We start from the raw sequence: 26227 nt of genomic DNA, 5'->3' as shown, positions 1-26227 counted from the left end.
GATAGCAATAGCATGCGATGGAAATATCATTTCATACAACACAATCTACACTATAAGGTGAAAATGATGGTGCATTCCCCCAGGTTTGGAAAATAGCTATACTGATATATTCAGGTGAGAAAAGTTCCATTTACAGTGCATTTGGAAAGTCTGCACACCCTTTAACTTTGTTTTAAACTTTTGTTATGTTGTGGCAAAAAAAAAAAAAATCAACTTTTCCCCCATCAATCTGTACCCCATAATGAGAAAGTAAAAACAGAATTTTACAAATTTGTTGCAAATTTATTAAAAAGAAAAACTAAAATTTCACATGGACATAAGTATTCAGATCCTTTTCCAGTGACACTTGAAATTTAGCTCTGAGGCCTCCCATTATCCTTGATCTCTCATCTCTGAGATGTTTCTATAACTTGATTAGAGTCCAGACTGTGAGTAACAAGATTCTCTGGTCTGATGAAACCAAGATTGAACTTTCTGGCCTCATTTCTAAGAGTCATATCTGGAGGAAACCAAGCACTGTTCATGACCTGCCCAATATCATTCCTATAGGCAACACACAAGTGGCTTAGGGACAACTCTTTGAATCTCCTTGAGTGACCCAGCCAGAGCCCTGACTTAAACCCAATCAAATATCTCTGGAGAGACCTGAAGAATGGCTGTCCTCTGACCGTCCCCATCCAACCTAACAGAGCTTGAGAGGATCTTCAGAGAAGAATGGCAGAAAATACCCAAATCCAGGTCTGCAAACCTTGTGGCATCATACCCAAGAAGACTGAAGGCTGTAATCGCTGCCAAAGGTGCTCCAGTTAAGTCCTGCATAAAGGGTCTAAATATTTATGTCAATGAAAGATTTTAGTATTTCCTTTTCAATAAATTCATTAATAAAGGTTTCTGCTGAGGTATTGAGTGCAGAATGATTGGGGAAAACTTGAATATCGTATTTTTCGCCCTATAAGATGCATTTTTTGGAAGCACTGATTAGTACCAGAGGACCAAGAAGCAGTGAAGGCTCTGTACTCACCGCTTCCTGGTCCTTAGCTGTCGGCTGTGCAGTGGCTGTGCACAGCGTGAGGGCGCTCTGTGACCTTACGCTGTGCGCGTCGGGTCATAGCACAGCCGACAGCAGGAGAATCGTGCTGGAGGAAAGGAGCGGTGGCGTCCGGAGCAGGAGAGTAAGTGTTTTTTTATTGTTTTATGTGTTATGTGGCTGATGAGAGACATGGGGGCTGAAATATGGCAATATGGGCTGAAATATGGCAATGGGGGCTGAAATATGGCCATGGGGGCTGAAATATGGCAATGAGGGCTATTATGGGGGCTGAAATATGACAATGGGGGCTGAAATATGGCAATGGGGGCTATTATGGGGGCTGAAATATGGAAATGGGGTCTGAAATATGGCCATGGGGGCTGGAATATAGCAATGGGGACTAATTTGAGGGCTGAAATATGGCAATGGTGGCTAATATAGGGACTGATGAGAGGCATATGCGGGCTCATGAGAGGCATGGGGCTCTTATCTGAGGTCTGATTGGGGGTCATTCACATTGGGGTCTGAACTGAGGTCTGATTAGGGGTCTGAGCTGAGGTCTGATTGGGATCTTATTAACATTGGGGGTCTGATTGGGGCTTTAATCTGAGGTCTGATTAACATTGGGGGTCTGACTGGTGGTCTGACCTGAGGTCTAATGAAAAATATTTTTTTCTTATTGTCCTCCTCTAAAACCTAGGTGCGTCTTATGGGCGAAAAATACGGTATTTATTTTATTTTAGTACAAGGCCGCAACATAACAAAATGTGAAAAAAGTTAAAGGGTCTAAAGACTTTTGAATGCACTGTATATGCTGACTTGTCTTATCTTTAATTGGGTGCTGAATCAAGACCATGAAAAATGCCTTTAAGGGCAATCCTGTACTTAAGCCTGACTGAATATCTGTATAAATACCTGGGGTGTGAAATTATTTTACTCAAAGTGTACCATAAGTGCACGCTGAAAGCCCTTGCGTATCAGCATTTACAATGTGACTTGTGGAAGTTTGAAAATAGAATTTCACATTCAGGAGCTGTGATACAAAGTATTGGCAGAGGTGTGATGGCTCCTTTTAATATCATGATACATCTCACAGCATAGCCGCAGGCATCCTGAATCCTGTCAATCTACAACTGGGCAATCAACTGGGGCAAGTATCAGAGGTAAAGAGAAGCTTCTCCCAAGAGAAAATACCAATTGTCCACATTTGTCCACGGACTTAGGTAGGAGAGATAATGTGACAACAGCTGATAACCTGCAGGACACTGGTCCGTAATCCATCCCAGGCGCTCATTATTGCTTCACACGTTGTCACACAGCACACGGTAGAGAAGGTCTGCACATGACACGTTGTATAAAGAGGCTGAAGACTCGTTTTTGCAAACTTCTGTTTTTTCCCAAATCTATTAATTTCATATCAAAAACAGTGTCAAACTTGATATAGGAAAAAAAAAGCCTTATCTCCCAGTCTCCTTCTCAGGCTACAAGCCAGATCCATAATTTGGCGCCTAGGACAGTGGGCTATATATCTTAAGAAAGTCATAGACGATTCCTGAGAAACAAAATCGTGACATGATCTACTGCATGCCAAATGTGCATGTATTCTCCACTAGAGGCGCTGCTTCTGGGGGGGGAATGGAAGTCTCTTGGAAGGACCATATGGTGGCACAGAGTTAAGTCATGTGAATAGACAAATAATCACAACTAATATTAGAATTTATTTTCAAGTCGCCCAGTTTCCAGAGAGCAGTGTACATGACCTGCTTTCTGCTTGTTAAACATTCTTCAATTATTATTCCCATATGCAGAGATTTCTGCACATATGGTATGATAATGCTAACAATCACAGCCCATCTGAGCAAGACAGTGAAATCCATATCCCATTATGGCACTGGGATCTGCTACTAATGAAGGCCTCCGCTCTCATAATTGATGGCACAGGCCTCATTGCCATACCGTATGTAAGGAAGAGAATGACAGGCCTGGGTCTTGCACATATGGCGAACACAATACCTCACTTCAGTTTCTTCTGGGGCCACATTGTGTAGATGATAAATACAATAAAGGATCCTTTAACAATCACTCATTTATCAAAAATTTTCATCCTGCTGATGTCAAGGGGTTTGCTGAGAATTGGACTAGGTTCTAACCTATAGTTAATCAAGGAGAAGAGTTCATGACCATGCTCCATTGGGAGAAAAGGGGGGCTCTGGAAGCAGAAACTTATTTAAAGGAGCTAAAGAAGGTCCTGGATTCCCTTATCTCCAATGGACTGTAATGAAGAGTGACCACATGAAGGTCACTTTACTGCAGAAACTAGTGTATGTTATAGCTGAGGTCTACACCAGCCCCTAGCTGCCAGAGATGTGACTAATTGATTGAGAGGCATGTCACTCCAGCACACAGGGACAAGAACAGCTTTCCCATATGCATGACCCTCTATAAGTCTCTTGTTTTCACTCGGCAAATAAGTTTGGACTAACATGCACAAAGCTTGGCCTACCTAATTCTGCATGAACCTGAATGATTAGGATGAACAATGGTGTCATAAGTAGCAGTATATGCAGTGGGGTGATGGGGGAGGGATCAGAGGGAAAAAATAAATTGCAAACTATAGCCCCTGCTGCATGTATCAGGTTGATTAGGATGAAAAGTGTTATAGATCTCGCAGCATATGAAATGGGGTGCTAGGAAATGTGTCAGATGAAAAACAAATATGTTTAATGGATTTTCTGGGCTTCAAACTATGCCCCTTTCCCTTTTGCATGTACCATAAAAAATCTATAGGTTTCATAAGCAGCAGTGTATAAAAAAGGGTGATGGTGGTGTATCTGGGGCTGCAATCTATGAGCACCCCCCTCCTGCATGAACCAGGGTGATTAGGATGAACAATGCTATAGGATTCATAAGCAGTGGTGTATATAATATTATTATATACACCACTGCTTATGAATCCTAGAGCATTGTTCATCCTAATCATATATTATATATATTATGATAAGGGTGATGGGAGGGATTAGAGGAAAAAAGCTGATTTTGAATCCTGTATCTGGGGTTGCAAACTATGAACACCCCTTCCTGCGTGAACCAGGATGATTAGGCTAGACAGTGCTATAGTTTTTTTAAGCAGCAGCGTATCATACGTGGATGATAGAGGAGTTAGATAAAACAAAGCAGACTTTAAATGGTGTGTCTGAGCTGCATACCATGACCCCTTCTGCATGAACCAGGCTGATTAGGATGAAAAATGCAATAGGTCTCAAATTGTATGACGTGAGGGTGGAGATGCAGGGGTCAAATGAAAATCTGGGCAGTATGATGCCCCCTCCCGCATGAACCAGGATGATTAGGATGAACAATGCTATGGGTCTCAAATTGTATGACACGAGGGTGGAGGTGCAGGGGTTAAATAAAAATCTGGTGAAGTATGGTGCCCCTCCAGCATGAACCAGGATGAGCAGGATGAGCAATGCTTTAGGCCTCATACACAGCAATGTATGAAATGGGGATGCTGGGGGAGGACAGACTTTAAACGGTGCATAGCAGCGGTTACCCTGCAGCCATGTTTTCATGCTATTAGCAGTGTGTATTAGGTAAAGAATATTGTTTAAACGCTCTTAAAGTTTAAATACAAAGTGTTCACCGAGACGTTTCCGAATAATAACTCAGAAATGTATCGCGTTGCTAAGCATTTTTCTACTTATCAGTTCACTAACATCAGCCATCGCCATGGCAACCTCTGTGCACAGTATTAGGAGGGCTGCAGTCATTTCAATTTCCCTTACAGGCAAATCTGCAACAATTCATGTCCAGATAGTAAGTAATGAACCCAAAAAATAATAGAAAACGCATTAACGTTCCAAGCAAAGGAGGAGTATCTGGTCCATGTACTGTCCATGGTGCTGAAAAGGTGAGGAGACCAGGGACAGAGAGGAGGGGGGAAGATGAGACCCATGGAGGAGAAGGGAAGTATACTGTACAGGACAGCAGCAGCTGGGACATAGGACAACATTATCTCTGTGCTCCATCTATACAAGCCGCTACACAAAAAAATCGGCCCACATGTCTTTCTTGCCCAAGAGCCATTGGCAAGGACGGAAGTTCCTTGGGCCTTCAGCATCATTTACTCTGGAGGACCCAAGGAACTTCAGTCTAACGCTGCCTCAAACAGTGGTTGTCACTTTTTTATCCTCCAACAATGCCACCTACATTTGGTATTAAAGGGGTTTTCCAGCTCCATAAAATCATTTGGAAACGGCTGAGGACACTTACCCGGTACTGTCGGTCTGTTTTTACCAGGCTCCCGTAAGAAGCGGCATGGTAACACATGACTACTGTACCCGTCATGTGTTGACTCCACTGAGGTCACTGCTGCGGCAGCGTATATATGTGTGACATCACTGGAGCTGGGTAAATGATTGGCAAATGGTAACACAAGCGCAATTCAACCCCAACTTAAAGGTGTTGTGTCACTTCAGCAAATGGCATTTATCATGTAGAGAAAGTTAATGTGAGCCACTTACTAATGTATTGTGATTGTTCATATTGCGGGCTGCCTTTGCGGGCTGGATTCATTTTCCCCATCACATTATACACTGCTCGTTTCCATGGTTACGACCACCCTGTAATCCATCAGTGGTGGCCGTGCTTGCACACCATAGAAAAAAGCACCAGCCTATGTGTGCTCCCACATTCTTGGCCACCAGAGAGGTTGGTGCTTTTTCCTATAGTGTGCATGACCACTGTTGATGGATTGAAGAGTGGACTTAATGTAGTGTCCCACTACGTAAGGGTGGGCAGTACACAAGGGTCAATTGGGTCACGTTGTTCTCCACCTCCTGTGGAACATGGTTATGGTATTTTACATTGCATTGTAATGTGTATTTTCATAATATTTCTTGTGTACCAGGCCTTTTAGGGGTGTAGTTCCTGCTCCTAGGCAGTAGAGGGAGCTAGGGAACCCCCTAGTATATATAGTCAGGTCCAGACCAGAGAGGAGTGGATAGTCAGAAGCCAGTGTGCACTTTAACCAGAAGTTAGCTGGGAAGCAGCTTCTGACATGCAGCTAGATAGCCCAGGCTCCTGGCTTGCTTCCAGGGGAAGAAGTTACCTCCTAAGGATATATAGCACCTTACAAAGTACAGTGCAGAGCCACTTTTATCCAGCCAAATAGAAAGCTGAAGGGCAGAAGGATATGTACAGCAAGAAGATATATACCAGAGGAAGTTTTCCCTACCCAAGGATAAAGCCACCAATAGGGCATACGGGCCTTGGTGAAAGCCAGACAGGATCTGAGGAAAGTACAGCCTGATCTGTAAGTGTTATACCCTCTGAGTATCCTGCAAAGACTTTGCCTGCCATTTGTATGAAGCCTGCCTGTATTCAACATTATACCTATGGAACTAACTGAGGACTGTATATAGTTGAACTGTTCAGTAAAAATAAGTTCTGGTTCACTGCAACTGTGTGTACCTCAATTCTTCCTACAATAAATCGATGTGCCACCGTTACCAGCACTGGCGTCACAAACTATAAGGGATCTTGCCACAGGCACACTAAACCTACAACACCCAGGGCACCTCACCTACCACCTGGCCTGGTCCCTATACACAGAGAGTGCCCCAGAGGATCCATGTGCCAGCCTCTCCATCACTGCTGTACACCTGCCTAGGGTATATAAAAACTGTGAGTACCAAGAACAACCCTCGGTTTGTTAACTACCCCTGTGACCTCACATTCGCTCACCCTGCAGGGCTGAGTACTGCATTAACCATGGAGACAATATGGACAATCACAATACATTAGTACGTACCTTGTATTAACTTTCTCTACATGATAAATGCCACTTGCTGAAGTGAGACAACCCCTTTAACCACTTCCCGTCACACTAACGCTCTCAGGTCTCAGCGACGCCTACTAGCGTCATCTCGTGAGACCCTAGATTTCCTGTGAACGCGCGCTCACAGGATTGCGCAGAAGACAAGTTGAACTACAGCCTGCCAGAGCTGATCATTGGCTGGCAGGCTGTAGATTTTTAAAATAACCAATCAAATAGGTGTATCAGATGCTATTTTGTAAATAGCGTCTGATATACCTGCTACCTGCTCCTCTGGTGGTCCCTTTTGCTTGGATCGACCACCAGAGGACACAGGCAGCTCTGTAAGTAGCACCAAGCACCACACACACATTACCCCTTCCCCCCCCCCCCCGGTCACTTATTAACCCTCCCTGATCACCCCCTCTGTCATTGATCACCCCCCTGTAAGGGTCCCTTATCACCGCCAGTTACTTAGCTACTTGTTAGGTAGTTAGCGCCCAGCCCACCGCAGTCACTGATTAGTCGCTGATTAGCGTCATCGCTGTCGCTAATCAGCACTAGTACTATATAGTATCTGTAAGTGATCAAGACTGATCGCAATCAGATCTATATCAGTACCAGTGGCGTAGGGATCGCCATAGCAACCATAGCAGTGGCTATGGGGCCCTACGCCACTGGGGGCCCGCCTGGGCCTGTTGATTTATTTTATTTATTTTTTTACATCCACTTGCCGGCCCGTCCGTGGGCGGTCTGCGGCTCGGGCCTGGCTGGGGACGGGCAGAAGGAGTCAGGAGAGAGCAGGGCAGTGAGGGCACAACGGGGCCGGGCAGCAGATGAGCTAGGCCGCGGTGGAGGGGGTCGGGCCAGGGTCACGGTGGTGTGTACTATACCTGGTCCTGGAGTCTAAGAGGGAGTGGCCTCGATTCCCGCCGCAGCAGTGTCTGAGACTGACTGAGAGTGTCAGTCTCACTGCTGCCAGCCTGTGCCTCAGCTCAGCCTGCCTGCGCTGTGGTGGGACCGGTGACCGGTCCGAGTCTGACCCTTTTCCAGTCTGCTCCCTCCTCCTCAACTGGTCAGTGGTCTCCACTCCACTCCGGCGTCCACTCCACTGTCTCCAGTCCTGCCTCTGTGCCTGTGCCTGCGGCTGCCAAGTGCCTGCTGTAACAGCTGATTCTGTTCTGACTGTGCCAGTGTGCCTCAGTCTAAAAGTAAGTGTGAGAACTTAGAACTAAGGTTCAGAAGATTATGATGATCAGTACAGTATCGTGATGATGTTGAACTTGATAATGATCTGAATTCTGAAGTTAAAAAGAGCTGCCTGCAGACCTGAAGTGAAGGAGGGTGTGGGGGCCCCTGCCCCCTTCCTTCTCTTGGGGCCCCCACGGCCCTCTTTATCATTGCAGGTCTGCAGGCAGCTCTTTTTAACTTCAGAATTCAGATCATCAGACTCTCACTTACTAATTACAGCACACACCTCTGTAGTGTCCACCATCAGACAGGGGAGGGAAGAAACCCCAGAACTAGAGTGTGCCCCCCAACTGGGGTTTCTTCCCTCCCCTGTCTGATGGTGGACACTACAGAGGTGTGTGCTGTAATTAGTAAGTGAGAGTCTGATGATCTGAAGTTAAAAAGAGATGCCAGCAGTGATAAGGAGGGCACCCCTTCCTTCTTTTGGGGGGCACACTCTAGTTCTGGGGTTTCTCCCCCCCTTCTTATATGACAGACTAAGGGTACTTTTACACTTGCGGCAGGACGGATCCGGCAGGCTGTTCAGCCTGTCGGATCCGTCCTGCCGCTATTTCGCTGGACCTCTGCTCCGTCCCCATTGACTATAATGGGGATGGGGGCAGAGCTCCGACGCAGCTCATGGCGGTGGGAGATCTAGGATGGGTGTTCGGGTGGGAGCTCTGGAAGGGGTGATGGGAGGCCCGATAGATATGTGGGGGTGGGAGATGGGGGGGGCCCATGAAAATATTTTGCTATGGGGCCCATGCATTTCTAGCTACGCCCCTGATCAGTACATTAGGGTCACCTTAGGCTCTACAAAAAACGCAGTGTTCGCCCGATCAGGCCTGATCTTGTGCCCACACTTGCGTTCAGTCCGCCCCACCGCAGTGACAGTGGGTAGTCTCAGAGGAATACCCCCTAAATTTAGTTAGCCCAAAATGTCAAAGGGGTATTCCGCTGAAGAGGCCTACAGGATTCTGGCCCTGATGGATGAAAGCGATGGGGACGCCTCACCCGCTGAATCCAGTGGTTCAGAATATGAACCTGTAGACAGCAGTGGCACTCTAACCGCTAGTGAAGATGACGAGGTTGAGTTCCCTGCTATGGTCAGGCGTACCCGACCCCATGTCAGTGTTCTGCATACCCCGCGTGATGAGCCTCATTTACAGCAGAGTGGTGCTAGCGCTGATATTTTTTATGGTGCGGCATACACCAGCAGCGCAGCACATCCTGGACCTTCAACCAGCACTGCCATATTCACTGGTGAAGTGGCGAGCACCAGAAGGGCAGTTCAAGCTGGTACGGTGGCACGTGCAGTAACTCCCCTGTCGCAGCCACCACATTCACAGGCCCGTAGAGCCCTTAGTCTCCCAGAGATGCTGGCAAACCCAAATGGGCAATCCCCTGCTTCCGCCGCACCCGTATTGCCCCCTTTCACTGTCCAGTCTGTAGTTCGCGTGGAGACAGCTCATTTAGGATCAGCCCTTGAGTTTTTTGAGCTGTTCTTCACCGCGGATCTCTATGACTTAGTTGTGGCAGAAACCAACCGCTACGCCACACAGTATATAACCGCCAATCCGGAAAGCTTCTATGCCCAGCCTTACCGGTGGAAACCACTCACAGTTTCCGAATTTAAAATATTTTTGGGCCTTATCCTCAGCATGGGTCTAACTAAAAAAAAATGTATTGCGGTCCTATTGGGCTAAAGACCCAATACATTACATGCCCATGTTCTCTGCTGCTATGTCCAGGGCACGTTTTGAGGTCATCATGCGCTTTATGCATTTCACTGACAATAAAACCTGTCATCCAAGAGGCCACCCTGCTTATGACCGGCTTCACAAAATTCGGCCCCTCATAGATAGTTTGTCATCCAGGTTTGCAGATGTGTATACCCCCAATCAGAACATCTGCATAGACGAGTCACTTGTGCATTTTACATTTTGATGCCTTGGCATCAAACAGTACATCCCCAGCAAGCGCGCCCGGTATGGGGTCAAACTGTATAAGCTCTGTGAAAGGGCTACAGGCTATACATATCGTTTTAGGGTCTATGAGGAAAAAGACTCAAAACTGGAGCCGGTCGGATGTCCTGACTACCTGGGGAGCAGTGGCAAGATTGTCTGGGACTTAGTGTCACCCTTACTCCACAAGGGGTACCACTTATACGTGGACAATTTTTACAGAAGCGTGGCCCTCTTTCGGCACTTACATATAGTCGGAATTCAATGCTGTGGCACCGCGCGACCTAGTCACCGGGGCTTCCCCCAACGGCTCATTAATACCCAACTTGCACGGGGGAAGAGGGCTGCCTTGTGTGACCAAGAACTTCTCGCGGTGAAGTGGAGGGACAAGAGGGACGTTTACCTTTTGTCCACCATTCACGCAGACACGACAGTACAAATTGAAAGGGCAACTGGAGTCATTGAGAAACCCCTCTCTGTCCACGACTATAACCTTCACATGGGAGGGGTGGACTTCAATGACCAGATGTTGGCTCCCTAGTTAGTGTCCCGCCGCACCAGACACTGGTATAAGAAGGTGTCTGTTTATTTAATTCAATTGGCTGTCTATAATAGTTTTGTTCTCTACAGTAAGGCTGGGAGAACAGGATCCTTCCTAAAATTCCAGGAAGAGATAATTTCGGAACTCCTGTATCCAGGAGGGTCCGTGCCGCAAGTCCCTGATGTAGTTAGCCGGCTACATGACAGACACTTCCCGAGTGTCTATCCTGGTACCCCAACTCAGCGTTCCCCAAGAAAAAGATGTTGTGTCTGTAGAAGGCTGGAATAAGGCGTGACACCACCTTTTTTTGTCCTGACCAGCCTGCCCTATGCATAGGGGAGTGTTTCCGCAAGTACCACACACAGGTACACTATTAGTGTAGGGATCGCGTGACACAGGACAGGCACACAGGGGTCTTAGGGCCCTTTCACACAGAGCTGCATCTCTGGGCTCTTTGCGCTTTGCACATTGTCCCATGGGGAAGGAGAGGTTTGTCCTCTAAAGGTAAAAAATATCTCATTACCCGTATGCTCAATATAGGAGAATAGCAGAAACGCCTAATGCTGGCCATACATGTAATGATTGTGGAGACCCTCAAATGCCAGGGCAGTACAAACACCCCACAAATGACCCCATTTTGGAAAGAAGACACCCCAAGGTATTCGCTGAGGGGCATATTGAGTCCATGAAAGATTGAACTTTTTGTCACAAGTTAGCGGAAAGGGAGACTTTGTGAGAAAAAACAAAAAAATAAAAATTTCTGCTAACTTGTGCCAACAAAAAAAAAATCTTCTATGAACTCGCCATGCCCCTCACGGAATAGCTTGGGTGTCTTCTTTCCAAAATGGGGTCACATGTGGGGTATTTATACTGCCCTGGAATTTTAGGGGCCCTAAAGCGTGAGAAGAAGTCTGGAATCCAAATGCCTAAAAATGCCCTCCTAAAAGCTACTCGTTGGACTTTCGACCCCTTTGCGCATCTTGGCTGCAAAAAAGTGTCACTCATGTGGCATTGCCGTACTCAGGAGAAGTAGGGCAATGTGTTTTGGGGTGTATTTTTACATATACCCATGCTGGGTGAGAGAAATATCTCTGTAAATTGACAACTTTGTATGTTTGTAAATGTTTGTAAAGTTGTCATTTACAGAGATATTTCTCACACACAGTATGGGTATATGTAAAAATACACCCCAAAACACATTGCCCTACTTCTTCTGAGTACGGCGATACCACATGTGTGACACTTTTTTGCAGCCTAGGTGCGCAAAGGGGCCCAAATTCCAAAGAGTACTTTTATGATTTCACAAGGCATTTTTACGCATTTGGATTCCAAACTACTTCTGACTCATTAGGGCCCCTAAAATGCCAAGATTTTTAAACTGATGGCCTATCCTCTGGATAGGTCATCAGTATCTGATCAGTGGGGGTCTGGGACCTGATAGCTGATCAGCTATTTGAGAAGGCACCGGTGCTCGCAGTTGCGTTATGCCCTTCTCTCTGCTTACCAAGTTACCAAGCACAGCGTTGTACATTGCATAGCAGCTGTGGTTAGTATACACTTCAATGGGGCTGAGCTGCGCCTAGGCCACGTGACCGATTTGCTCAATAGTTATAGCTTCTGGAGTGCTGAATTTATACCTGAGACCCCTGCCACTAGAGCAGCAGATGATAGAGAGAAGCTATGCTCTGTGATGTACAGGTTGATATATTTTGGGGCAGAATTTCTGAGTAAAAACCAGAGCAAGTTCTCACAGGACATCGCAAGAGTCCTGATTACCTTGCACATACATAGTGATTAACACACGCTGATACAGGACTCTTTCTATCTCTACTAGGAGTCCTGATTACCTTGCACATACATAGTGATTAACCCACGCTGATACAGGACTCTTTCTATCTCTACTAGGAGTCCTGATTACCTTGCACATACATAGTGATTAACACACGCTGATACAGGACTCTTTCTATCTCTACTAGGAGTCCTGATTACCCTACACATATATAGTGATTAACACACGCTGATACAGGACTCTTTCTATCTCTACTAGGAGTCCTGATTACCTTGCACATACATAGTGATTAACACAGGCTGATAGAGGACTCTTTCTATCTCTACTAGGAGTCCTGATTACCTTGTACATATAGTGATTAACACACACTGATACAGGACTCTTGCTATCTCTACTAGGAGTCCTGATTACCTTGCACATACATAGTGATTAACACACGCTGATATAGGATTCTTTCTATCTCTACTAGGAGTCTTGATTACCTTGCACACACAAAGTGATTAAAACACTGATATAAGGAAATCTGTCAACCATCCTGTGCAAGTGGGGTAATCAGGACTCTTTCTATCTCTGCTCCTATCAGGTAACATCCTGCTCCAACCTATATGTGACAAGTCCATAAGTTCTGCTTCTCTCCATCATGTTCTACTCAGATTGGGCAGAACTTACCTGACCGGTTCCTTTTAAGCCTAAATCTTCCTACGATTCTATACTGATTTATTACATACAATATATTACATATCTTTTTATACACAGACAGGTTTATACATGTGTCATAGACCTCAATAATAGCTCCATCTTTATTAAATGCCCCACTGCGTCTCTTAGTAGTAACTGCAGGTAGTCAGAATTTTATCATAGTTGTAGGGAGGGAGGCAGGTTTAGACCTTTGACATATATATATATATATACACTGCGTGCAGAATTATTAGGCAAATTAGTATTTTGACCACATCATCCTCTTTATGCATGTTGTCTTACTCCAAGCTGTATAGGCTCGAAAGCCTACTACCAATTAAGCATATTAGGTGATGTGCATCTCTGTAATGAGAAGGGGTGTGGTCTAATGACATCAACACCCTATATTAGGTGTGCATAATTATTAGGCAACTTCCTTTCCTTTGGCAAAATGGGTCAAAAGAAGGACTTGACAGGCTCAGAAAAGTCAAAAATAATGAGATATCTTGCAGAGGGATGCAGCACTCTTAAAATTGCAAAGCTTCTGAAGCGTGATCATCGAACAATCAAGCGTTTCATTCAAAATAGTCAACAGGGTCGCAAGAAGCGTGTGGAAAAACCAAGGCGCAAAATAACTGCCCATGAACTGAGAAAAGTCAAGCGTGCCGCTGCCAAGATGCCACTTGCCACCAGTTTGGCCATATTTCAGAGCTGCAACATCACTGGAGTGCCCAAAAGCACAAGGTGTGCAATATTCAGAGACATGGCCAAGGTAAGAAAGGCTGAAAGACGACCACCACTGAACAAGACACACAAGCTGAAACGTCAAGACTGGGCCAAGAAATATCTCAAGACTGATTTTTCTAAGGTTTTATGGACTGATGAAATGAGAGTGAGTCTTGATGGGCCAGATGGATGGGCCCGTGGCTGGATTGGTAAAGGGCAGAGAGCTCCAGTCCGACTCAGACGCCAGCAAGGTGGAGGTGGAGTACTGGTTTGGGCTGGTATCATCAAAGATGAGCTTGTGGGGCCTTTTCGGGTTGAGGATGGAGTCAAGCTCAACTCCCAGTCCTACTGCCAGTTTCTGGAAGACACCTTGTTCAAGCAGTGGTACAGGAAGAAGTCTGCATCCTTCAAGAAAAACATGATTTTCATGCAGGACAATGCTCCATCACACACGTCCAAGTACTCCACAGCGTGGCTGGCAAGAAAGGGTATAAAAGAAGAAAATCTAATGACATGGCCTCCTTGTTCACCTGATCTGAACCCCATTGAGAACCTGTGGTCCATCATCAAATGTGAGATTTACAAGGAGGGAAAACAGTACACCTCTCTGAACAGTGTCTGGGAGGCTGTGGTTGCTGCTGCACGCAATGTTGATGGTGAACAGATCAAAACACTGACAGAATCCATGGATGGCAGGCTTTTGAGTGTCCTTGCAAAGAAAGGTGGCTATATTGGTCACTGATTTGTTTTTGTTTTGTTTTTGAATGTTAGAAATGTATATTTGTGAATGTTGAGATGTTATATTGGTTTCACTGGTAAAAATAAATAATTGAAATGGGTATATATTTGTTTTTTGTTAAGTTGCCTAATAATTATGCACAGTAATAGTCACCTGCACACACAGATATCCCCCTAAATAGCTAAAACTAAAAACAAACTAAAAACTACTTCCAAAAATATTCAGCTTTGATATTAATGAGTTTTTTGGGTTCATTGAGAACATGGTTGTTGTTCAATAATAAAATTAATCCTCAAAAATACAACTTGCCTAATAATTCTGCACTCCCTGTATATATATATATATATATATATATATAAAATGAAATGAATAAGTGCATATTTTCGGACCTATTTAGAGAAAATAACAAATATAAAAAAAAAACGATAGCTATGTTTTACGATTGCTCAATGTGAACGCTCTTTCATATCTGCAAACAGCGGGTTCATCTATTTACCGGCGGATTCCAATTACTAGACTATATTCTAGTTAGTCAATAATCCTGTAAGACACAGTTTAGTTAATCCCTGTAGTAAAATACCTTATTGAACCCCCATGAGGTTGCTGTCATTTAAATCAAACATGAAATCTTAATAGAAATAAAGCACAAATGTTACAGTGTGAAAAAGGAGACCTGGGTTTCAGGCATGGAGTATAATTGATCGTGTTCGATTGTGCCGCAAGCTCACAGGGAACGATTCATTAGCTGACCTTCCTCAGTGTGCAGAGAAATAAACTCCAAAGGTTCTGTTTACTAAGGCAACGATTTTCAGTCATTGTTTAGATTGGCAGAAGACTTTGTAGTTGTCTGTAGTTAATATAAAAAACATCCTTTTACATAAAATAATAGCAGTTCATTTTCCTGCATTGCTCAGTTACTCAAATTTACAAAAGAGAGCACCTAGTACAGAAACATGTGTTTCTCAACAATATATATGCGTTGTCTAAGGGGTACCCTTTTTCATTATGGAGAGCCCATGGTATGCCGAGTACACATGCGCAGTATTGGAGACCAGGTGATGCCCCTACTATGCTAAGTAGCAGAGTACATGTTCGCAGTATTACGTAGTGTGTCGTAGTTTTATTCTGGCCGCCTCTCGGCATGTTTGTCGTGCTGTGGCCGGACCTCCATTATAGTGAATGGGGCCGGAGTGGACTTCCGGTGGCACGGTGCACTAGCGGCAGCACATATCCAGCAGGCTGTTCCTGCAGCCTTCCGGAGACAGCTGCCGCTAGTGTAAAAGTAGCCTTACCCAGAAATCCAGAGGAGCATTGTCTAGCCTACAGTAGTCGTCATGTAAATCAACTACCCTCTATAATAGAAATAGTACCCACCCAGAGGTTCCCCTAAGTCCTTATAACTAGAAATATTGTTCTCATTTGCTTTTTGGCTGGTTTGTCTGAAACAAATCATCAAAACTTTTTGAGAAGTGCAGACCAAATCCCGAATCGGTAGAACCAGGTTGCTCATCCTTATTCACTGAGCATGTGGGACCACCTTAATAGGGTCATGTGAACATTACTATACAGAATAAACATCAGGGGGTGCTGTTATAATGAAAAGAAGATAATATTTCCCAACTGGAACATTTTTATAACAGAAAGTAAATTAGAAAAGTAACTAGTTCTTTATGCCAAATTATATTAAAATAACATTTAATGGTTGCACAAACTCTCTAAAGCAGTGGCATTAGTACAAAGAGACAGGCAGTGGGATGGCATAGTACAAAAAACTATTCAGTGGGATGGCATACCAGCTTGCATGTCTCTCATGACCTACGTTGGTGCTATGAACTACTAAAGAGCTGTATATGGTATAATAGTGCTCCATATATCACTTTAGGTCTCTATATGTAATTCTGATGCTCAGTAGTATCACTATAAGGCTCTTTATATAGTTATGGTGCACCTTATCTCACTACAGGACTATATATGTAATGAATAGGCTCCACATATAGGGATCACTATAGGGCTGTATATAAAATGATGGTGCTCCATATTTGACTATAAAGCTGCATATAGGGTTGGGGTACTTTGTTCCATTGTCTTAAAGGAGTATTCTATTCTATTCTATTTTTGCATTGGCCCCACCCACCACCAAAGTGGCTACCGTTGAGGGCTAACTGAATACACCTACCTGTGGCAACTTTTAGATTTTTTTTCCAGGGCCGCTTTACGTTTCAAGTCCTCCTCTGCCACCAGAGTATCAGAAAACCTCTGGTGCGCTCAGATTCTGAAAGTAGAATGTGAGCAAAGGATACAGCAGAAGATAAACGCTTAAGGAGGTCACTTTGGAACCAATCGCTTGCTGCTAGGGTCTATTTCTTATGAGCTGATTTACAAATAACCTATTAGATCTTTTTGATCTCCTGTTTTTGAGGCAATTAATAGTGGATATACACACTTTATGCATAAATGGTGGATGGACCCTCAGAATCATGTTTTCTGATAAGCCCAGGGAACCTTGGGCATTTGGCAGCACTATAGTTAAAATGAATATTTTTGACCCTGTCATGCCATTTAAATTCCACTCAGGACAATCATTTGACCAAAAAGGGGAGACAACCAGGTCACCTTATGTGTGATGCACCCCTGCTTACATGTGGTCCAGTGACTTCAGAAATACAGAATGGTGAATAGACCTCACATGAAAAGCAAATTGGCCCTTCTTTTCTCAGTGTTGGCCATCATGCCACCTTTGTAACGTGGACATTCATCCTCTTATACATCCCTATCCCTTATATGGTAGACCTGTAGCTCTTGGACTGCTTCCCAATTATATTATTTGTTAAAAGGTTTGTCCATCATGATTCAAATTACAACTGTAGGCAGGACTGTGTTAAAAAAAAAATCACTCCCCTTTTAAAAATCTTTCAATCCGGCACCATGGCTCCCGGTGTTCCTCACCAGACCAGAACTGAGGGTTACACATTCTTAGTTAAGTGACTGGGATCAATCAATGGCCTCTATGGTCATGTGTGCAAGAATGGCATGTCACTGCTGTGCCTCAGCTTTACACTAGTCATGTTGAACAATATAACCTGAGGTTGCCTCCATCCATGGGCCACCTTGTCTTCTTCTATAGCATGTACAGTATGGACCTGTCTATTAACTCCATGTACTACGCATGGTGCTTTGTCTGGGAAGATGGCAGAAGAATATGGAAATAGACATATATGGTACAAGAGATGGGAAAAGGATAGATGGCTTATGGTTCCCCAGAGGTGTACACAAGGGAGATACCTTAAAGGTGTTTTTTGAGAGTAAAATACTGATGAGCTGTGCTCAGTATAGGTTATCAATATCTGTATCTGATGTGCCAGTAGTCACCTCCTCCGATCAGCTCATTGAAGAGGCCAGTCCTGTGAGTGCTGTGGCCTCTCCCTAGGCCAGTGACATCAAGTTCATTGAACTTGATGTCACTGGCCTAGGGAGAGGCCACAGCACTAGTGTTGATCACGAATATTCGAATCGCGAATTTTAATCGCGAATATCGGCATTTCGAGTATTCGCGAATATTTAGAATATCGCTAAATATATTCATAATCGCGAATATTCGATTTTTTTTAAAATACCAGTTCATGTGATTTTTTTTGTGAATATTTTATGCGAATTTTATGCGAATTTTTTGCAATCAAGAAAATAATGCCTGGAGATCATGAATTTGCGAATTCTCGAATATATGGCGAATATTCGCCCAAATATTCGCGAAATATCGTGAATTCGAATATTGCCCCTGCTGCTCATCACTAAAGTTCATCATTTACATTGTCTATATGCAGCTCAGTCCTATTCAAACGTATGGGCCTAGGTTGCAATGCCGGAGCCACTATACACTGTGCTTGGTAAGCTATGAGGAGGTTGCAGCACTCACTGGAGTGCCGTAGCTTCATCAAACAGCTGATCATAGGAGGTGCTAGCAGTCGGGGCCCCGATGAACTATCCCAAAGAAAAGTCACTAATATTCTACTCTTGCAAAACCACTTTAATGTCTCTATAGGCCTGTCTTTACTCCCCTACTTTAATTGTCTAATAACTAATAAACAGATAGAAAGTTAATTCCTACCTGGTTGCAAAGGTTTAATGCATAGGCACACCATAGTAGAATGTCTGGATGGTGACACACTGCAATTATGCAGCATAAAGATTGTAGTTCTGTTGAAGAGTTAACGTTGTAGACAGGTAAAGTGTGTAATAACGCATAGTACATGCCCTGTTTGCACAATATCGACATGTCAATGCAAGATTCACTTTCAATGGTTCTTTAATGGATAGACATCAAATAATCAAATATTATTTGTATCCATAATAAAAAGTAAAATTACATAGAGATTATTATTATTGTTAAGGGAACTTTGATAAAGTAAAAGGTTAATTTAGCTTTGAACAATAAGGGACCTAATGGGATGTAAGATGAGATAGGGAAGGGACCGCCATCTGATGACTGACAGGTATGAGACTCAGACCTAGAAATGAGCACAGAAAATCTAAATTATTGAAAATTTTTATACATTTCTTCAGTATTTCATGTAAAAACCCTACATTCTATATTGTATTTCTGTTTTAATCATGAGAATTATGGCAAAAACAAAGAGTTTGCTAGGGACATGCCTTTTACTCTCTTAGAAATACAATAATTGTATCATTTTAAAAGAAATACGCTTATGTGGTGCCTACATAAAGAAGTAGACCGCTTTAGAGAACCCCCCACAACAATATGCTGATCACAGGGTACCTGCCATTAAAACCTCCAGTGATCAAATGGGAATTTAATACCAAGTGTTTAATTTTCCTACAGTGCCACCACAGGAGATGAAGTGTTACACTAGGCTGTCCATGTAATGCATGGACACGCTGGGTTCTCCAGAGAATTACACACTCTCTGTAGCCATTCTCTTACTTAGTTAAGAGACGAGGAACCACCCTCAAAGTTCGAAAATCCATAAATAAACTTATTATTTTTTTATTATTATTATTTATTAGTAGGGCAATGAAAAATTGGGTTTCTAAACTGGACAACCAATACAAAATTAAACACCAATTTTTACATGAGTCTAAAGGAATGGTCTTAAGACGCCCCATATGGCCACTGATCAGTTAACTGGACGAACTGATTGGCAGTACTGACTGACCATTTCATGTGTATGGAAGTCTCCATCGTTATGTTCCAAGAGAAGATACTCTGGGAGTCATAAGAGAGCCAAAAGAAATTGTCAGCCATCTGTAGTGTATGGACATCTTTAGTCTACAAACCTATCTTTTGCTTGTGCTAATTAATGAACCTTTTGTCATAAGGAAGCCAACCTACCTAGTCATCAGTTGATCTCACCATGGGAAGTTACAGGCTGGCACACATTACACAGTATAATGCATGTGATACATACATTGGCTTTGCTGAAGTTCATCTCCACCTAATTCCAAAACCTCCTGCTGCCATGAAATTAAAAAATGTTTTTTTTTTAACTGATTCTCTTTTGCAAACAGATTTTTCTTTTCTGCTACAACTATTCACAAAAGAAACAGAAGTGGTCCCAGTGTGGATAATAGAATTTTAAGGGGAAAGAATCCTTTTTGTTCAGCATCACTGAAACAAATATCTATTATTCCTGAAATGTTGAGTGCTTTGTAAAAATGCTCGTCTAAAAGCCACTCTGAGGGATACTTGTTAAAGAGATGCAGAAAAATATGTTGCTAAAAGCGATCAAAGAACAAGACTTCTACACCTTGGATAGTAAATAAATTGTCCTCTTCACAACTAGTTGGTAAGGCTGATTGGTCAGCCTGCATTTGCGGGGGGGGGGGGGGGGGGGGAGGCTCTTCATATACGAGCCACAGTCTCACTCCCCGCCGTGGGTTCTCAGGTGCACAGCTGCCCCTGGGTGTCATTAGTAACTAGCTTCTCTGGTGGTAGGAGTCTTTCTTTGCAGCATGGAGCTTGTTGTTTTGCTCTCTGCTACCGTAGCATGCACGCGCCGTACTATGTAAGTAGGTTGGGCTGGGGCCGTCTCTCATAGCCGGTCGGAACCGACTTTGCTAGCGAACAGGAGGCTTCGCCTCAGAATCTGCTACCTCAGGTTTGCTCGTTGGGGCTAAATACTTCTATTTCTTTTCAACTTTGTTTGTTGGTAATAGGAGTTAGTTCCTATAAATCTTCCAAGTTTTACTTCGCTTTGTTCATCTCGTATGAAAAGTTACTTCAGCCGGTTTGCTGTAAAGGAAGAGGTACCCGGGCTGCACGTGACGTCATGTTTGGAGATCGGACGCAGCGTTTATTGTTTAGGCCTCTTGCTATAGCTGTTCCTTGCCATGTGTCTCCCCCTTCCCCCGCTACCACCATCCTTAGACTTCATGTATTTCACTGCTCCATGTACTTAAAAACCCTGCCGCACTTTCATGCTCTGCTGTTATCCTGAGCGGCATTTACACTTTCGGCTTTTATTTCATGTCTTATGCTGCATCCGCACGTCTTTACTGTCCTGCACTTTCCTACTCTTGGTTCGTATTCACTCAGATTGGTCTCACATTCAAGCTGCGGTCACCTGTTGGCTGTTACATCTCATTCCGTACCCAGCCGACAGCCGGATCCATATTACACGCCTGTTATTTCATGTTGTGTACTCGGCTTACAGCTGCTACTGTTACTCTATTTTTATCCTCGGGACGCACCACCCTGGTGTTCACACCTTGCTCCACTCACAACCAGAGCTGCGTTCATGCATCGACTGATATACCATGTCTGCTCTGCTCACTGTGAGAGCTGTGTTTACACATCCGCTGTCACAACATGTTCATACTAGGCTTGTTTCATAGCTGCATTCACTTTCACTGTTACATCATGTTTATGCTCCACTCACATTTAGAGCTTCTGTTCTACCAATTTCATTCTCGGCCACACCCAGAGGTGCATTCACACTACGCTGTCAAATCATTTTTTGCACTCCACCCTCGACCAGAGTTGCATTCATCCATCTATCGATATATCAGGTTTACTCTACTCGCACCCAGAGCTGCGTTCACACGTCCTATGCTACTACAGGTTCTTTCCATGTCTGCTGTCACATCAAGTTAATATTCCGTTCACATCCAAAGCTGCGTCCGCATGTCTGCTTTTACATCTTGTCCTATACTCCATTCCCATATTCAGAGCTGCGCCCATACCATGTTTTTTAGGTACCACTCACATCCAAAGCCCCATTTGTTGTTACATCATGTGTTGTACTCTGCTTCCACTCAAAGCTGCATTCTCCTGTTCATTGCTACATCATGGTTTTACTCAATAATCTCACCGGGGCAGTCTGCACCCACCGCTCTGGTACCTCTCTCCTGACAAACATAACTGCGTTCTTTTCAGGCTTACGTTCTTTTCCTTGGTGGTCTTATTTTTTTTGGTCTTCTTTAATCCTGGTTCATATTCACTCAGACTGGTCTCCTTTAAAAAAAAAAAAAAACTTGCTTTCACTACTGCAGTCCGAGTCGTCCGCCGCTTGTACACCACCTGCACGAGTCTCCAGGACGGGTAAGCTCCTTCCCTCAGTCCATCCCCTCCACAGGGCTCCTCCGATCAGCGCTCATGTGTTTCCCTGCTTCCGGTCGCGGGGTTAGCGTGCGTTCCAGCGTGGAACGCATGTTGAGAACCACTGCCGGACTTGTGTGTTTTGGATTACAGGTGGTGTCCTGGTTAGTACTGTGTCATTGCTGCCCAAACTTACCGGTGCTCGCCCCTCCCGGTTCCTCTATGCTTCCTACAGCAGCATTTTGCAGATCAGGTTCACACACACTGACATCGCTCTTGATAGTGGCTTGCAGCTAAACCAGCTCCTCTATTCCTTGTTGTGGTTGCTAGGAGCTGGTCATACAGTGCAAAATCCTCACATTGGAGCGCATGCTGGGCTGTGTTTGTTTTACATGAATACGACTCACCTGGGTTGGATATACACAGCTTCAGCCTAGACACTATGCACAGTCACTGCACGCTGACCATTTGCCTGCCATCATCTGTACTGATATGTAGTGGTAACAGGGCCGTTCTGTATGTGTATGTTCATTTATTCATATGCTATGTTTTTTTCCTGTTTCCCACTGGATCGCCCAGGCTCGTACCTACCTCTGTCTCCTGGATCGCCCAGGCTGTCATCTCTACCTCTGTCTCCTGGATCGTCCAGGCTGTCATCTCTACCTCTGTCTCCTGGATCGCCCAGGCTGTCATCTCTACCTCTGTCTCCTGGATCGTCCAGGCTGTCATCTCTACCTCTGTCTCCTGGATCGCCCAGGCTGTCATCTCTACCTCTGTCTCCTGGATCGCCCAGGCTGTCATCTCTACCTCTGTCTCCTGGATCGCCCAGGCTGTCATCTCTACCTCTGTCTCCTGGATCGCCCAGGCTGTCATCTCTACCTCTGTCTCCTGGATCGCCCAGGCTGTCATCTCCTCAGTTATTCCTCCTTCTGACTCGACTAGATTTTGTTCTCCTGGGAACGGGTACGTTCAGTTTATTTTTTATGTATTATTACCCCGGGTCCGTCCAGGCCCTGTTCTTCCTTCTCTGCCTGGTATGTTCAGGTCTGGTCTCCCTGCATGTCTACTATTCCGGGGTTTTTCCAGGGTCTCCCGCTGTCGGCGGATCCGTTCAGGCTTAGCCTCCTATCCATTACGATACTTCCCCATGATCCGCACAGGCCCACATACTCTTTCACACTCGTCTCACCCATGCCTGTCCCTTCCTGGTTTACATTTTCCTGGCACTGCCAGGGCGGTCCTTCACCGGGCTACGTGGTGCGGTATTTCTGGGTCACCCCCTTTTTTTCCAGGTGATGCCAGAAGCAGATCCCGCGGGGTCCCCTCTCCCAGCCTTCAATTCCTGGGTGATGGATTAGAGTCCCTCCTTTCTCACGCCAGGAACCTGGTACAACATTCCCTCTCCTCAAACACTGCCAGGAATTATCAAGCCGGCTATAAAATATATAAAGAATTCTCGGCCCCATGGCTTCGGGGGCCCGATGACGGCTTCGGCCCCATGGCTTCGGGGGCCCGATGACGGCTTCGGCCCCATGGCTTCGGGGGCCCGATGACTGCTTCGGCCCCATGGCTTCGGGGGCCCGATGACGGCTTCGGCCCCATGGCTTCGGGGGCCTGCTGACGGCTTCGGCCCTATGGCTTTGGGGGCCCGATGACGGCTTTGGGGGCCCGATAATGGCTTTGGGGGCCCGATTACTGTTTTCAGTCCTGCTGGGCTGATTGCCTGGTTGGTTGTCCATCTGGGCTGATTTGGCCCGTATGTATCACATACATACCTGCTTCCCTAATTTCCTAATAATCCATGTTGATCGCTCACTTTATGTTTTGACCGCAAACTGGTCCGGTTTGCCCTACAGCATCATTGTCATGTCTTACGCAGATATTTCGTCTTGCTTTAATCGTTCATGCTTTCGTTCAGGTCCTGCCAGAGGAGGAACAAGTAGGATAATTCCATCTAGCATTTCAGTCTCTGATCGTAGTCGATCATATCTTGCCAACCAGGTCCCCGCGCAAAGTCTTTGCCTTTTTACCACGACCAGGAATTCATTTTCGCTGGTAGCTTCATTGCAATTGCATTCCCTCACTCATGGGAGGGCATAGACAGAATCTTGTATATTATGGCTTCGTAGATTCTTTCCGTACTAACCTCAGACTCCCTACAACCATGTTGAATTGGGTTTTGGACAAAGTTCAGCATTTCCTCATGGTAGAAGATTCAGATAGTAGGTCGGTCTTCTCGTCTCAAGCGTTAAAACAATTCTCAGGGGCACACACTAGAACAACGCGCGGACCACGGCTAGCAGATAGCTGTTGTCTGGGGAACTATTCAAGGATTCTCTTCCTATCTACATAGTTCTTTTTGGCCCTCATTCCTGCATAGTCTAGGCAGTTAGGTTTCGGTCCCACGATCTCCTGAGGCTAGGGCATTGCCAGTACTCCGTAGAACCAAAACTTTACAAGGTTCATTTGGTTTTCATGATCCATTTCGCAACGTATTCCCAGTCCTCCATTCCGCTTTGGGGCAGTATCCGCAATATTGAGCATCATGTCTCTGGCCTTGTCATCCACAAAATGGGTTGTAGGTCTCCTTCTGGCCTTGCCTCATACACCCCAAATTTTTCGCTCTAGATCCCTGACGCCTTGCAGTTGGCTTGGGGATTAGTTTGCACATGCCATTCGAGTTCCTTTTCTACCCTACTTGGCTTGGTTTTTGCCTACTTATAGGCCTACCCACGATCATGGCTTAGGGCACACAACAAGCCATTTAGTCAGGTTATCTAGGACACTCCTAGCTGGGTTAGGTTGTTCCCGTTGTTTCTCTCCCCATGGTTCTTCGGATATCTCTTGGCCGTAGCCATGACCACAAATGTACTGTTCAATATGAGATGAAATTGAAGAGACGCCGATAATATTTACACATCTGCCATAGCTCCAAAATTGTCTATCCAATGTAATAGATTGTTGCAGTCACACAGGGTACATTGGCTGTCACTACTGAAGAGACTGGCACTCGTCTTGATGGTCTGGACACCTTGACCATGAATGCCACACTCAGTGTCCAGACTCATGGAAAGACAAATGTACAGGATGCAGCTACATTCGCTAGTTTATGGATTTGTCAGTGTCATCTAAGCACTGTATAAGTGAATTATTTGGGCATTATATAGTACCTTATAAGGGGGGCATCCATGCACATCCACACAGGGCATCTTCAAAGTTCAACTACCATCTCTACATTGTGGGGAATAGGTGTTATCACCATGAGTGGACATACATTTCCTATTCTATGGGTAATGCAGGAGAAATATGGTATTGGCCTACAGCTCCATGATGTCCCAGAAAAATGTTGGGTTATGATGTTCTTCATTCAACAAGTTTCCCAATAAGGGTAAAATGTATATGAATTGCAGCAGTGATGAAGCATAGCCTTGAATGGTGCCCATTCAATCTGTAATATATGGGCACACTGAGTCCTCCAAAGTCGGTCACCATCTTGCAGTGGCTATTCAGACACATAGCCTTCTCCATGATGTCCATTTTCCCTATTAAGAGATGGGGAAACCCCTTTTTAATGTGTGATAAATTAAAGGGGTTTGGGCCTATGAACAATAATATCAGAATAGGTCAACCGCTGGGACCACCACCAATCACGAGCACGTGCATGTGCATGACTACCGCTCCATTCACTGTCTATTGGCTTGGCTATCCCTGGCAGTCCCATGGCAATGAATGGAGCAGTGGACAAGCATGCAACCTACTGCTCCATTTACAGAGGGGACTTGGGAACCTACATATATTCTCATGATTAGTGGGAGTCTCATCATACTTTTATAAAATTTTCTGCATATAGGTGTTAAATATTGTTCGTGGGCCAACCCTTTTTAAGGCAGTTTTCTTATAGTACGATGTCCATCTGACACATAAACTAGAAGCATGAATATTAGTGTTGGTCGAGCACCAAAGTGCTCGGGTGCTCGAGTAGAACACCTCGGGATGCTCGGGTGCTCTACCAAGGAAGTCAATGGGAGAACCCAAGCATTAAACCAGGCACCCCCTTCTCTGAAGAGGGGAGGGTGTCTGGTTCACAAATAAAGGTCAGAAATTGATGGAAACACCACTGAAATGGTTCTGGAACAGCATGGGGAGGATGTCTAGATGCATCT

General features: G+C 44.8%; 1 long non-coding RNA gene across 1 annotated transcript; it reads right to left on the bottom strand.

Annotated features, from left to right (window-relative positions):
• Positions 1–430: 430 nt before the first annotated feature.
• On the bottom strand, positions 431–25398 carry LOC121002643. The gene is made up of 5 exons (XR_005779303.1): positions 25386–25398; positions 22216–22225; positions 17994–17997; positions 9387–9395; positions 431–543 (listed from the first exon to the last, which is right to left on the bottom strand). It is a non-coding gene; the product is annotated as an uncharacterized LOC121002643 (long non-coding RNA).
• Between the last annotated feature and the right edge of the window lie 829 nt (positions 25399–26227).

This window comes from Bufo bufo, chromosome 1, assembly GCF_905171765.1.
Source record: "Bufo bufo chromosome 1, aBufBuf1.1, whole genome shotgun sequence".
In the NCBI taxonomy this organism is placed as follows: domain Eukaryota; kingdom Metazoa; phylum Chordata; class Amphibia; order Anura; family Bufonidae; genus Bufo; species Bufo bufo.
The sequence above is the reverse complement of the archived record's forward strand: the minus strand, read 5'-3'. Positions and strand labels throughout refer to the sequence as shown.